This window comes from Calypte anna, chromosome 7 (assembly GCF_003957555.1).
Source record: "Calypte anna isolate BGI_N300 chromosome 7, bCalAnn1_v1.p, whole genome shotgun sequence".
NCBI classification, from domain to species: domain Eukaryota; kingdom Metazoa; phylum Chordata; class Aves; order Apodiformes; family Trochilidae; genus Calypte; species Calypte anna.
In genome coordinates, this window is record NC_044253.1 from 18,675,711 (window position 1) to 18,690,364 (window position 14,654).

A 14,654-nucleotide genomic window follows, 5' to 3' on the forward strand; every position below is an offset into this window, starting at 1 on the left:
TAATATAGAAAAAAGATTTTGAATATATCAGTCAGTCCCACTTCATGACCAATGCATAGATCCGGTGTCACACATTTTTGCCAGGAGGTGAGAAATTGCTATCTACTCTACACTGGAGCCACAGGCCCCTCAGCTGCTCTAACAACAGTATAGCCATTTCTGACTTTGTGGAATGCAGCCAATGTTTTTCACACAAGTGAAAGTTAGAAAACAAAAAGAGCATCGGTTTTATCTTCCCCATCTCTTCCTGGAGAAGACTGGGCAGGTTAATGGAAAAGAAATCTATCCAGAGTTATTAAATATGAAGCACCTTCTCTGGCTCAGGAAGTGCCCGAACTACAGATTGCTTGTTGATAAAAATATCTGTAGAAGTGTATATGCTTTCCCTTCATTTACAGTGTTCCCCCAACATCCATCTTTGGACATTGTCTGAGATAGGATACCAGGTTAGGTAAGACATCTGTCTGTCATAGAGAGGCTATTCTTATGTTCTGAAGTTCTTTAGATATATTTGGAGGTCTGACTTCAAAACAGAAAGGCCTCATTTTTTAATAAAGGTAAAGGGGTGCTATAAATGTTTGTGGTTTCTTTGAACCTACTTTAATTCGCCTTTGGTGCTATTTTTTACATTGTAATGCGCCACACCTTCCAAGCATTAGGAATTCAAAGAGCTAGTAAATGCAATTTGGTGGTGTTAGAAGGTAAATCACAGCACTGCTGAATGACTTGCTTGGCCGATGCTGAATGGCCTTATTAACAACTCTGAGGCCAGTGTGTGTGAAAGTGACAGCACTGGGACAAGGAGATGTTTTATTTCTCCCTAGCAGTGTATGAAATGCTTATTGACCTGGATGAACCTCAAAAATAAGCCTATTATAGTCAGATACAAGTTTTTTTGGGCTTCAGTCCAGGCTAAGATTCACACAGATAAACATTTATATGCTAATTAAGTGCATCAGACTCTATTTAGGCCAAATACTTAGAGCAAGAAGATTGAAACATGGTTGAGCTGCCCAGATGCAGAAGCAGGAGAAAATAAGGGGAAATAAAGAGTAACCCTATGAGGTCTGTAATTGTTTTATTTTACTACTTGTAAAACTGCATTTGAAAAACAAGCAACTGTAGAATTTAAGTCAACATACATACCAATTTGGGTTGAGTCACACAACAATTTTGCAAGTGAACTACCTTGATTTTACAGGCAGAACAGTGTGGTGTAACCCTTTTTTAAGAAATTCAAGATGCATCTTAGAAAATCCTTGGCCTAAGGGCATAAAATTTTTGAAACTTTTAAAGTGGATGAAAAAGAACAGTGAGATAAAAGCTGCATGGTGGCTCAGGAGATAGATTTCTGCAAAGGCAGGATTTTGAAAACACAGATACTGTGTATCAATCTTAAAAGGAAACATGACATTTTCCAGCATAAAATGTGAAAACTGAGATGAGAGGAAGAGAACCAAGAAAGAAGAGTGTCTGACAAGGGTAGGCTATATGGTGAAGGAACGTGAAGAAACAAATTCATGGTACATACGAAAATCATGCTCTTGAGCTGGACAGATGATTAACCTTGCATTCAAGCATAGGTGTTTTCAAGGTTTTATTTCTTCCTACTATTTAGGCGAGGAAGTCTAATTCTTTCAAAGTTCACAGATACTTTAAGTCCCTGTTTCTCTTTGAATTAGTTCACAAAAGCAGGTAAAAGTCACAACTTGGGGAATAATGAGGAAGAGGAATTATCTTAAACTATTTAAAATGTACATGGAAGATTTTTCATTTTTTTCTTTCTTTTTTGTCCTAATAATTTCTATTATTGAGGACATGAACCTTCCTTTATACATGACATGTACCATTTTGCATACTTTTATTTAAAGACTGCTTGTCTTGATGCTACTTGCAGCAGTTTTTTCATGCATAGTTCATGACTGAGACTTAAATCAGAAGCCTGTTCACCTGCTCAAAGACAGTTCCAAACTGATCTCTTAACTTCTGAGTGAATTCGTACCAGAATTTCCATCTGTGTTATATATACGTGCCTGGAAAGGTACCAATAACAATTAGTGATCATTCGCAAGATCACCCTGAACTGATGGCTCTTTCAGTCTCATTTTTTAACACATTTCACATTTTTCTCTAAGTTCAGAGAAAGATCTGAACTACAGTGCTGAAGGAGAAAAACATCCAGGAGGCAGATTTCTGAGCAACAATTTTGTAATAAATTGCAGTTCTATCCTTACATATGTCGATTTTTCCAGTTTTAACTGAGTCTCTCTCTCTAACCTCCAAATTAAATCATGAGATACATTCTGAAAGTTACTTCAGTGAAAGAATCCCAGACATCTGGGGCCTATGATAACAAAGAAAGCACTTTGCAATTTTTGGCAAAATAGAAAATGGGATATAGTGAGGTCAGTGTTCAGAATTCATTATCACAACCACTGTGAAAATAATCTTCTCAAGAGCTGTTGCAATTATGTGTAGCTAACTGTTACAAACAGTTGTAACAAGTATAAGTTGTATACAGTTCCTTAAAAAAAGACTAAAATCTGGAAGCTTTCTCTGACTGTGCAAGACAAATATTACCCAGGTAAAAAACAAGAGTACAGGAGAGAAAAGGTATCCAAGTTCCATATGATATGATGGAAAACACCAGGAATCTGTAATGTGTTTAAGTCATGACAACTTTAACCTGGTGCCAGAAAGAAGAAAGTGGAATAATATTTCTTAAATCCTTCCATGCAAGACAACTCATTCCTCTGTTGATTCCGTAAACGTGCCTTTCCAGAGATCTCTCCAGGTTGCACCAGATACCAGCAAGTATCACACATTGCAAAATGCCACAGTAGACAGAAATCTGATTAGAACTGTAGCATTTCATTTCCAAACAGTCTACTTCAGTTACAGATTAACAGAAAGAATTTAATTTATTGAAGGAGAAAAGGCATGCTGGAAATCACAGGAAAAGCTCAGGACCTGATTGTAATATATGCTTTAGCTTTTGCATGCAGTTTATCATTTTTTATGTGAGAAGTCTCATTAAGATCAAATATACTCCCCAGTATTGCTAATGGTTTCACCTTGTCCAATGAAAAAACAGCAGTTTTACTGATTTGTAAAAGCTCTAGAAATCAAGCCTCAAACTGATATAACAGGCATGACAAAAATGAGTTCTATTTGGCATAGTTGCTTTATTATCTAGTTGGATTATTTTATCTAGTAAACTTTTTATGATTGCCATGAAGGAAATGGTGGCAATGGAATGGGGTGGCATTTTCCCACTTCTACTAGGAATCTCACCCCTTATCTGCTTCAGGATCTACTTTGTCAGCAGATCCTGCTTGAATCTCATGTTTAATGTGCTGTAAATGAAACAGAAAACAGGAATTATAAGACAGATAGGATCCCCTGCCAAACTTACTACAAACAACAAGTTCCAGCAGCTCCTCCCATCCTCCTTTTTCACTATGTAGAGATACACAAAAGTCAGGTAAATATTGCAATTAAATCTCTTTAGCAACATCTGACCCAGATAATACCCAATACTAAGAGTATTTTTTGTATTCCCTTACCTACATACATGCACTAGGCACCACAAGCCTAACTGACTGGAATATCATAGCACCCACTGTAAGGACTCAGGGATTCTACAGAAAGAGATCTCTGTGTCAGCCAGCGAAAGTTTCCCTGAATTTTTTCCACCTGGCAATCACTGTAACCCCAGTCACTTTTCAAACTGTTAAGGCTCATAAACTACTTTACTGGAAGTGTGAATAAGCTGAAAGGCATCTATATTAAAAATATGATTGAGAGCATGAAGTCTTAGCACACCATCTGCAGTGATGGCATGCAAATATTTATTATGTATGTTCCACTAAGGAATAATCAATAAGAGAGCTAAAGAGAGTTCAGAGGAGAAAGCTGTGTGTCAGGCAGCTTGAGACAGTATAAAGAGACTACAGAAATACATGCATGCAAGGAAAGAGCTGTCAGGCACTTAGAAATTGGAAGTTAGTATTCAGTCACCCTCAGTTTCAAGAGTATGGGCTGAATTGTTACATGAAAGGGAACTGCAGTTCTCACGATACTGCATTCTGCAATCCAGGTGTGTCTGCTGCAAAGCTGACCTTCTGACAAGCACCTGATCTCATTTCAGTGCCTTGTATTCTCTGTGACATACTTCACAGTCACTTTAACATAATGAACACAGACTTCCTCAGAATATTGTCTTACAAATTGGGTTGTGATACAACTGGATGCCCAGAAGTAGAATGAATAAGTATTAAAAAAAAAAAAAAAAAGTAGAAACTCATCTTGTTTCTGTCTCTTTCTTGAAGCCCTGTTCTCAACTGTTAGGACTGCTTTCTAACAGTCCTCCTCCAGGTGTATCTAAGGATCATGAGTTATCTCATGAACAGGATTTCAGGTGTTCTGTGCTTCAAGTGTTCTCTTGTGCAGACCAATGCCAGTGTTTGTTCAGCAGCTGCCATTGTCTGATACAATGCACCTGGGTTACCCTTTATCAGACCTGTTCTTCCAGCTAGTCCACATTCCTTGCCCTCAGCACTTCCAGGATGGGGAGAACCTTTATGAAGACACTTCCTGAGCGTCATCCCGAAGGGGCATGCTCCCTCTTCAAGAAAACAATTATCACTTTCATAATACATATAAAACTGAAACAAATGGTTTGAAAAATATTTTTACTCATAACCCTGATAAAATTCTTACTTTCTTCTTTTCCTTCTTGGTGCCAGGAAAATAAATTCCCACCTTTCTACACTTCAGCTTGATTTTATTTTGTCTTTTCCAAAGTTTTTGGAACGTCTGATGCTCTTTGCAAGTTCAGTGCAAACCCCAGCTAAAAATTATTTCTTTACAGAAGATGGGTATGTTCAGCAAACCAAGTATCACAAAGCTCCTGATTCATGCTTCCTTAAAGGAGATAACCATGAATAATCCCATGAATTCACTGTCAACTGAGAAGAACGATGTACTGAATAGTACGAATGCCCTCTGCAGGTAGAACAAGAAACCGCTGTAATTCTAGGATCAATTTCTCTTTGTGTATTTGTTAAGTAGGTGATGAATAAACAAGTCCATCGTAGTCATTATTACCCTGTTCTAACAATGTCTGAAAATTGTAAATGGTATCTCCTGATATCATTGACAGACAGTTGGTTAATCTATCATGGACTTTCACCAGTCAAAAAGGCAGACTGTGTGGGTACTGCTGAATTAAATAGGAACAAGGAGCAAGATTGAACCCTGTACCCTTGTCCATCAATGCTGCTTAACTGTTATAACACTCACAGTGCGGTTTGACTGTACCTGCTAAGCATTTTTTTCCCAGACCTTCTGTATAACACAATCTATGAGTGTCCAGCAGTCCATGAGCTGCTGCACATACTTCCCACCATTTTTTAATAATTTGCGCTGAAAAAAACCCACCTTTCTCTCACAAAGATATTATCCTGTGCCAAAGCAGTGTTCATTTTTGCCCAGGGAACATCTAAGGCCAACCAATATGTACTGTGAACATAACCAGTCCATGCTATTTGGCCTCTGATCTAGAGACCATTCTTCTCTCTATAAAGCCTAAAAATCCTACTGCAAGAGTAGGATTGGAGTTAATCAAGACTGTATTTTCCTGAAAGTCCAGTTTAGTGTGGGGGACAGCCTGTTTTAGGTGTCAGGCAAAAATAGCTTCCTGTTAAAGCTGTTATCAAAACAGATGCTAAGCCATCAGGCTTACATAGGCCTGCTCTGAGGCTGCTGCTGTCTCTGTCCACAATACACATTGCCAGAGGTTTCAGAGCCTCTGTCACAGTGATCTCCTATTCTCCACAGAAAAAAAGCTGTCAGCAACTATTGCATGCCTGAACTCTGTGACATTCAGCCCCATGACCTCCATTTCAGCACATTCATGCTGGTCTTCCAATTGGCAGAGTCTATTGTGGGTGAGATCAACAGAAATATAAATACATGCGCTCAGTTTAAGGGAAGAATGATCTCATCCCCTAGCCAAAGATGAATGTGAATAAAATTAAAGATTATTATGAATTCAAAGCAGGAAAGAAGGCTTTTAAAGGACTGATGGACACCATGTGGAGTGCTGTAATGTCATACACAACAGGAGTAACAAAGCAACAACAGTACTAAATATCAAAACCAATAAAGGATAGTGGTATGACAAAGAAAATTCTACAGCCATGTTTTAACATGATCATCCTTGTTATTTCCAAAGGAACTCCTGACCACTTCCTAGAGAATATTCCCGAAACAATTTGCCAGATTGTCTCTAATGAATGGCCTTGATTTCTAGATACACATGAGCTGCTGTTCTAACTTTGTGTGTAGTACAGAATAACAGCTGCATTCAAAGACTGGCTGTTTAGATAAATACCTTGCTTGCATTTGATGATTACGCTGCCATGGAAGTTCAGGTAATACATATAGTCCACAAAATCAATATACACCATTACAACACTTGTCCGTCCACAAAAACATGAACAAATTACTTCATTCCTGTATTTGGGAAAGCAAAGAGAGGTGTTCTACATACAGAAGCCTAAGCTGTCAAGAGAATAAGAACTCAGGATCAGAAAACTTTGATCAGCTTTGAGTTCAAAGACATATCACAGCACAGGTAATTTCCAAACTGGATTGTTGACACTTGTGGTTACAAAAATACCTTTTTCTGTTCATGCCTACAGAATACTTGGAAATCAGTCAGTCCACATACATGGGTTTGGACTTTCTGGGTAGTCTTCTAATTCATTCTGAGTCTATCAAAGACTGGACGTCCTATTTACGTTCCATGAAACATAGAATGGTTTGGGTTGGAAGGGAAACCTAAGACAAAGACATGCTTCTCATGGGTCCTGCAGGTGTGCCAAGCACAGAAGATTATACAGAGCAAGTATAAGAGCCATGATTATTTGAAAATGCTTTTTTTTTTTTCCTATTTCTATGTCTGTCCTTTTATGTGCAACCTAACAGCAAGTAGATCAATCTTTACTTTTATTCCCCTGATGGATGTGTTGAAACACAAATACTCTTAAGGATAAACTTTCCATGTCTATAAAAATGGGCTTAGCAGCAAGAGACAGCGCTAAGTGCTTTGATTTATTTGCATGCTGTGTAAATTATCTAGTTTGTAAGTTCCTGTTTTTAAATTGCATTTTCTCCTTTGCAAAGAATGTGTGAGTGGGTTTGGGTTTGGTTTTATTTTGCATATGTAAGCACACATATAATTCCTACTTCCTAAAATACACTATAGTATATACTATACTTGCATTATTCTGGAAATTAGGTAGCAGGATATTTGTTACTTGCCATATTCTTCTTACACCATTGATTTTTGTAGCTGTCTCCTCTGATAAACAAGTTAGCACTGTATACACCCCTGTCCTGAGACAGAAGAGCCTAGTTCAATCTTCACAAAATGCCACCTCTAGTATACCACTTGTCATATTTCTGATTTTTTGTCAGATCTCTCTCATCTTTCCCGTACAAAAACCTTCAGGCAGCTACGGTCAATTTTAAGCTTTTGCTGTTCAAACAAACCAGCTTCATTAATGTGCCAATACATTTAATTAAACACTGACTACATACCTTGGGTGGGGTTTACAAAAGCTCTCAAGCTAGGTTCCTTTTCACACTTTGCTGCATAAACTGAAAAGGGTATTTATCAAGATGTCTGCAAGTAAAATAGTCAAGAAAACAAGGAGTGTAAAGCTGCCAGCCTTCAAAGTACCTGGACATATCATTTGCAGCATCTAGAGTACAGCATGTCAACAGGTTGTCATAGCCCCAGATTGAGACTTCAAAGAATGGCAGAGCATGTTAACTTTACTGCATTTTAACACAGGCCAACCCTTGCTTTATGAATATGAAATTAGCATAGAATTTTCTGATCTGCAGAAGGTTTTATAGTTAATATATTGTGTATAAAATTCCCAAGGCTCTTAAGATTACTGATGTATCTTTGCAGCTTAATTTCAGTTCAAACAAGGACTTTTTCTAATTTTTTTAGATTTAATAACTATCATCTGCAGCTTCAATCACCTCTCCAAATATTGCTACAATTATTAAACCTACAACACAAATCACATTTGATTAGGAGAAAAGCTACAATTTTAAGATAAAACTGCTAGCATTTAAACTGAAATATAATAAGATAAATGATGAAATTAACCCCAACAATTACTGCTAGAAGAAAACTAATAAGGAATTAAGACCTTGATTTAAAAGAAGTGTTGAGAATTCTGTTCATCCATCCTCACTCACATTTTCATTTAATTAAGTAACATGTGTAATAACCATTCTATAAAAAAATAAAACACAAAAAATAAACTGAAAATAAAGCCATCCCAACTCAGGCTGCCATTAATTTTTGAGCACCATCTGCTGGTCTGCTTCTAAAACAACAACCAAATTTCTCAAATGATACGTATGTATCAGGTCTGTATTAATTACTTACTTTGTTACATATTTATTCCCACAAGTCACCATTGTCATCATGCTAGAGGAAATAAAATAATTCGTGTAATAATGGATGGCTATATATAAGATGTGTTGGAAAGGTTAAAATAGCTGCTCTGTTTTTACCATAGGCTGAGATAAACCTATAAGCCTGTCACGATGATTCTTCCAAGCTGAAAACTTTTCCGAAGTAGACTGAAAATGAAAGCACCTTGGCCACTGTTTTCTTCTTAACTTACATGTCACCCCGACCACAACTCTTGTCAGCAACGAAAGAAGAGATACCACTGCCACATTTCTTGCAGATTCTCAAGATACTACTGGAAAGAGATGTAGAGAAATCTACAAAGAACCTCCACTTCAAATGTATCATGATGATTACTACTTGCTCACCTCTTGCTTCTAGTAATGCAATGCCTTATGCTTTGTCTGTCTTTTTCCTTACAACATACCAGAAGGAGAACGACCTAGCATTTCCTCTGCAACAAGATGACAAAATCCACTGTTAGGAGAATGGAATCTGGTGGAATTAAATATTATCCAGTCTGGAGCCTTATTATTTTCTCTTTTCTCTAGACTTCTAAACAAAGATATACTTAATTTGCACTTACCCGATTATTTTGCAATATAAGAAATCTGTACTTGCTTTCTGATAAAGATAATTTAACATCCATTTTAGAAGAGAGCATTTTCGTCTTACCACTTTCTTCTCACAGTTCCGACAAACATAACTAAATACCACAACCACATATAGTACTTTTAAAATATCAAATAAATTCAATAAGAATTATTTTCAATATCAAACTGAACTTACAGCCTGCAAGGCCTAGAGACAAGATACTGATTCATTGGTATGCTGAACAGTCATTTAATTAATTGGAGTATTGAATTATTAAAGTCACTAAAATAATTAATTCTATTATTATTTTTTTCACCTTCTAATACTATTTTCTACTGCCCACAATCCTGTAGTCAATATAGGTATATTCCATGTAATAATTATTATTTCAGAGTAGACTGTTGTTAAGAGTAAAATCTTGATTCCAACAGTATCCCAACCCTTACCTTTTTTTTTCTTTTTTTCATATTGAAGTAAACAGGATTGTTTCTGCATTTTTATTTAACCTTATATGTTCAGGATTGAGACCCTGGAGTCCAGTGGAAGCTCATAAAAATTTAAATCCCAGTAAAGGAGCATGCAGAAAGCTACTGGTAATGAATGAAGTCTTTTTGATATTGAAATATGCTTAATACTTCAAAGAACACGAACACCTCATACAGCAGAAAAAAAATCCAAGTTGTTAGTCAGGATTAAGACGTTTCTAAATACAGAAAATGCAATTAATTCTTAATACCCATCAGTAATTTGCAAGAATCCCAAGAGCATTTGTATAGACTCTATTTTACAAGAGTACTGACAGCAGGGTTAGTCCAAAAGCAAAGATCCTGGAATAACATAAACAGAAATGTTTCCACAATTCCTTTAATATCCCAATTAATACATTATGTTTGCTTTTGTAAAAGAGCAGTATATAGATTTGATTTGTGCTCTTTTCTCACTACACAAAGGGGTAGGTATATTATGATGAAAATGTATAAGCAAATTTTTATTTATCATTGTATAGAGAAGTTAAGTAAAAAATTTTAACACAGCAGTTTATCTAGTTGTTTGGTTGTATCTAGTTCTGTTCATCTTTTCATATTAACATTTTTTTCAGTTACAGTGATAGTCTTCATAAACTTGTACCAGTCCCATGATACTCTGTGTAGCACCTAAGTGACATCCTGATGCACAGGATCTGCTATTTTATCATTTTACATTGGCACTATCTGTCTTATTATAGGAAATGGCTAGAAGCTGTGGCACAAGTTGCTAAGTCTCATCATATGAAGTAATTACTTGAAAACACTCTTACCTCAACATTTTAAAAATACAGTCCAATGAAATGGAGTTTATACTGTTAAAATACCAATGTTATGAATGAGTTCCCATTGAGTTCCCAGCTTATATCTATCTATAGCACTATGCCGGGGATTTTTGTCTCCAGTTTTGTAAGTATTAAACATCACTTAAGAGCATTTGCAAATTTTCAAAGAAGTTCCTTCCTCAGTTGCAAAAGACTGGTCTTTTGATGCCCTACCAAAATCTGAGGATTGCTTTTGTAGCTGAACCTATATTAAGAAAACAGGAGCTGCTTCACACCCCTAGGGTCTAGCTCCATTGCTTTCTCCAACGTGCTGGTGTAAGATTGCTGCACCCATATGCTTTTTCCAGTTTGGATGAGTCCAAAGAGCCTACCAGCTATGATTTGATGCCAAATATTATATCTTTGCATTTCACCATTGAGGCTTACCCTTCTATAAAACCTGGACTAAATTATATATGATCTTTGAAAGACTGAAAATATCAATTATCCTATGATAACTGGAAAATATCAAAACTCCACACAGGCTTCCTGAGGGTTTATGAAGTGTCTGGAAGGACCAGTATGCAATAAACTCTTCTTTGATAATCAGATTTCTGAACAAAGTGGGCTAAGCCATGATCTTTTTGTATAGTGTAAAAAAATACTGCCTCATTAGAAGAAACAATCTTTTTTTTTTTTTTCATCTCACTTCTTAAGTCATTGGGTGGGAATATATTTAATACATGCTGTTAAGTAGATGAATGGAATCTAAGAACATATTTTTTTCTTGCCACAAGGCAGACTAGCTCTGTTACTAATGTTTTGTGTCATCATAGAGCATGCTGTTAATTTAAAATGCTGTAAAACATGGTATTATGGTATTTTCTTATATCTTACCTCCTTCAAAACTTAGTTTTAGGGATTTCTCTCTTCTCCATAAGATAGGTACTTACACAGTCCTGGGGAGGTAATAATCCTTCTGAGAAAACTCAAGTTATTTTAAGACATCTATTATTCTGTAGTGGGTCAAAGCCAAGAATTATAATGAAAAGGAAAATACATGGAAAAGACTTTGCACTTCATAAATCAGAGCACTGAAGTGGGATGTAAAGGACCTGATTCAAAAGGCAGAATACTTTCAGTGAAAAAATAAAACAGAAAAGACGGAAAGAGAAGCACTAAATGAGCAGAAATGAATTTATGTGACCTGAACATTGCTTAAATTTTCTCATATTGTTATGTTAGTGCCTAGTCAAGTGACTCCTTCAGTCAAACAGCACTGGAAGATATTTGTATTTGCTTCTCCTTAACTTATCTCTTCTAATGACAGAAAACTACCTGAAACTTACTTGCTGAAATTCTTTTAAAACATTCCCTTTCTATGACATATAAAGGTAGGATAAAAGGGAAAAGCTAGTGCTCAGTAGAGGGAAAGAGATCTAAATATAAAACCCTGTAATCATGTAACTTTTATGAACTGTAGGGCCTACCTTAATAATTTACATATTATCCAAGCAGTCACTGTTGGCTATAAAGAAAATATTTGTCTCTTGCCCTCAAAATTATTTTTTCAAATGAACTGGTATGAAAGAAAGCTTAAATTAGACACCTCTTACTTCATCAGATGTCGTGTGACCTCAACTTTGCCTCCTTTGATGAGCTGATTGGTGTCTTAGGAGGGCCAGGACTGCCCTGTATTTGAGCATATCCTGTATAAAAGGCAGGGCTCTGCTATTTCACAGTGCAGCACTACAAAAACTAGAATAACTACTAACCACTTGGCTTACACAAATAAGGTATTTGACACCTCTGTCCTTTTGCAGAAGAGCCACAAAATGCAGTGGACAAAGCATAAGGATATTTTCTAACCTTTTCCCCCAAAAATATTTGAACCAAAAATAAAAGCAAAGGGACCCTCTGTTACACAGTGACATATTTTTGTTGCTCATTCATGACAGGGACAAAATATAGAGAAACAGCACAATATGGCCAATGTATTATAGTTACTGCTTATGATACTACAGCACGTACGAGGCCCTGTACTAAGCAGTATTCAATACAGAAAAAACATAAAAAACTTTAGAAACAAGTCAGGATAGATACATACAACAGACAACCACGAAACCTCAGCGAGTCTTTGCAAGACAGGAATATCATCACTGACAGGTTTTCTGCTCCCATTAAGACAAAGGACACCACTTAGGAGTCAAAGGCAAGAAGGAGGTAACTGGGGTGGGCTGTGTGGAATTATTTCAGTACTGAGCTTTCTACTTGCTACGGCTGAGTCTGCCAAGTGTTCTGCTTGTGGCAGACATAAACTTACCATTGAAAGCTGATTTGCATGATCACACCTAACGCAGTTTTTACACAATGGCATCTGTAATTCATTCCAAGAGTGTCTAATAGTAATTTTCACTTGGTTTCTGTCTTCAGCTCATTACTTCAGTACTTGTATAAATTCAGTAAGTCCATGAATTTTAGTGGCTCTTGTGTCCTTTAGGAAACCTTATGGGAAAATTCAGACTTGCCTGAAGTCCTCTTGAATGCCTGCTACATTGATTTTGGAATTCTATCCAGCAACTATAGCTTTTCTATACAGTATAGTCTTCTGAAGCACCTAGAATGAACATTTAGCTAAGAGGGCAAAGAAAAATAAGGACAAGAAGGGATAATAAAATAATCTGATTTCTCTTCATTAAGAGTTTTGAGAAGAATGTGGAATCTGTACCAAACATGTACCTGCATCTCATCTTCTCCAAAGCACTGGATGATAGAAACCATTTATTTCCTTGACTGGCCTAAAGTCAAATCCTTTACTTTGTAGAATTTATGACAATTCAAAAACAAATAAATAAATCTAAGTAAGTGTTGCAACACAGTTTTTAGGCTGAAACTGAAGAATTGATTTTTTACTATTAGATCTCCAAGTGATGTGAACCTTTTCAAAATTTAAAATGTTTCTCGAGCAAATTCTTTCACTAATCCTGTAAGAATGCCTCGTTAGCACCTATTGAGGCCTAAAACTGGTCAGACCACCTCCCCGGCGCCTACCGAAAACAATAGGGAAATTAACAAATAGATAAGGAAAAGTCTGTTCCGGGAAACCCGTGAATTTCTTCAATTTATGCAAACGAAGACACCCTCCTTCCTCTCCCCGTTTTATTTTAAAAACCTAACAAAAGAACCAAGCAGAGGGCAAGCATTCGGCGAGCCAGCAAGCGACGGACAAGCCACCAGAGCAGCTAACTCCAGAAGCAGCCAGGAGCCAACGAGCAACCAGCCCTGAAGGCAAAGCCGAGAACAGCTCCGCAGCGGTCTGGACTCGGTAACCCGATCTCCTCTCTTTACTTGTTCTCTTGTTCCCTGAAAATAAATCCCTATAACTTGTTAAAATCACTAAGTATTATTATTTTTTTTTGTAATTCTGCGCGTCTCTGAAGCAGTGGCTGGTTTTCCTCAAACAAAATATTAAAATAATAGGTCGGATCGCGACACCAAGTCACAGAACTTCTATAAAAGCATAAATCTGCTGTGCATTATGTTTGCTTTTTGACTCCTCCCTTCTTCCTGCTATGGAATATGTTCAGTTTGATGTTTTGCATTCAAAATACCTTTGTTTAGTACTTTTTTTTCTTTCTCCCTAACTCCTATGTAGTGTTTACAACAGAGTGCAAATAAATCCTCAGAATACATATAAATTGTGTTTGCTACTGAGTCACAAATGCTAAATAGTTTATCTATAAATAAATAAATAAGTATCCTTACCCAGATAATATGTACAATATGAGACATAAAGGTTTTATATGTGAAAAATATATAGAATTCTGTCCATTTAGCAAGCGTGAGTCACTCTGCTCCCCTTCCATATAGAAATTTGAGAAAAAGGAAAATTCTCTAGGAAGTCTAAGGCAATAAATGGGGTTTGCTCATCTGACAAACTTTCAATAGAAAATACTTTGGGAATGTAGAGAAGTCTGTGATTAATAAGAAGCACACTGTTCTAGAAAGTTAGAAACGGTCTGCTTAGTTCCTGCAAGAACGGTAATTGTACACCTGTGTCCTAAAATGCCTTCTCAGGTGGAACTTGGAAGCAATAGTGAGTCACACTGCCAGCTTTTGATGTGACTATTCACCCAAAGGTAAGACAAGATCAGCTATTCTGAATCTAAATTGGTGAAAAATATTCTGTCAATAGTACCAGGTACCTGGACAGCAGAGAAATTATCATCCTCAAAGCTGACTCTATGATCACCATCTAGTGACCCTTGC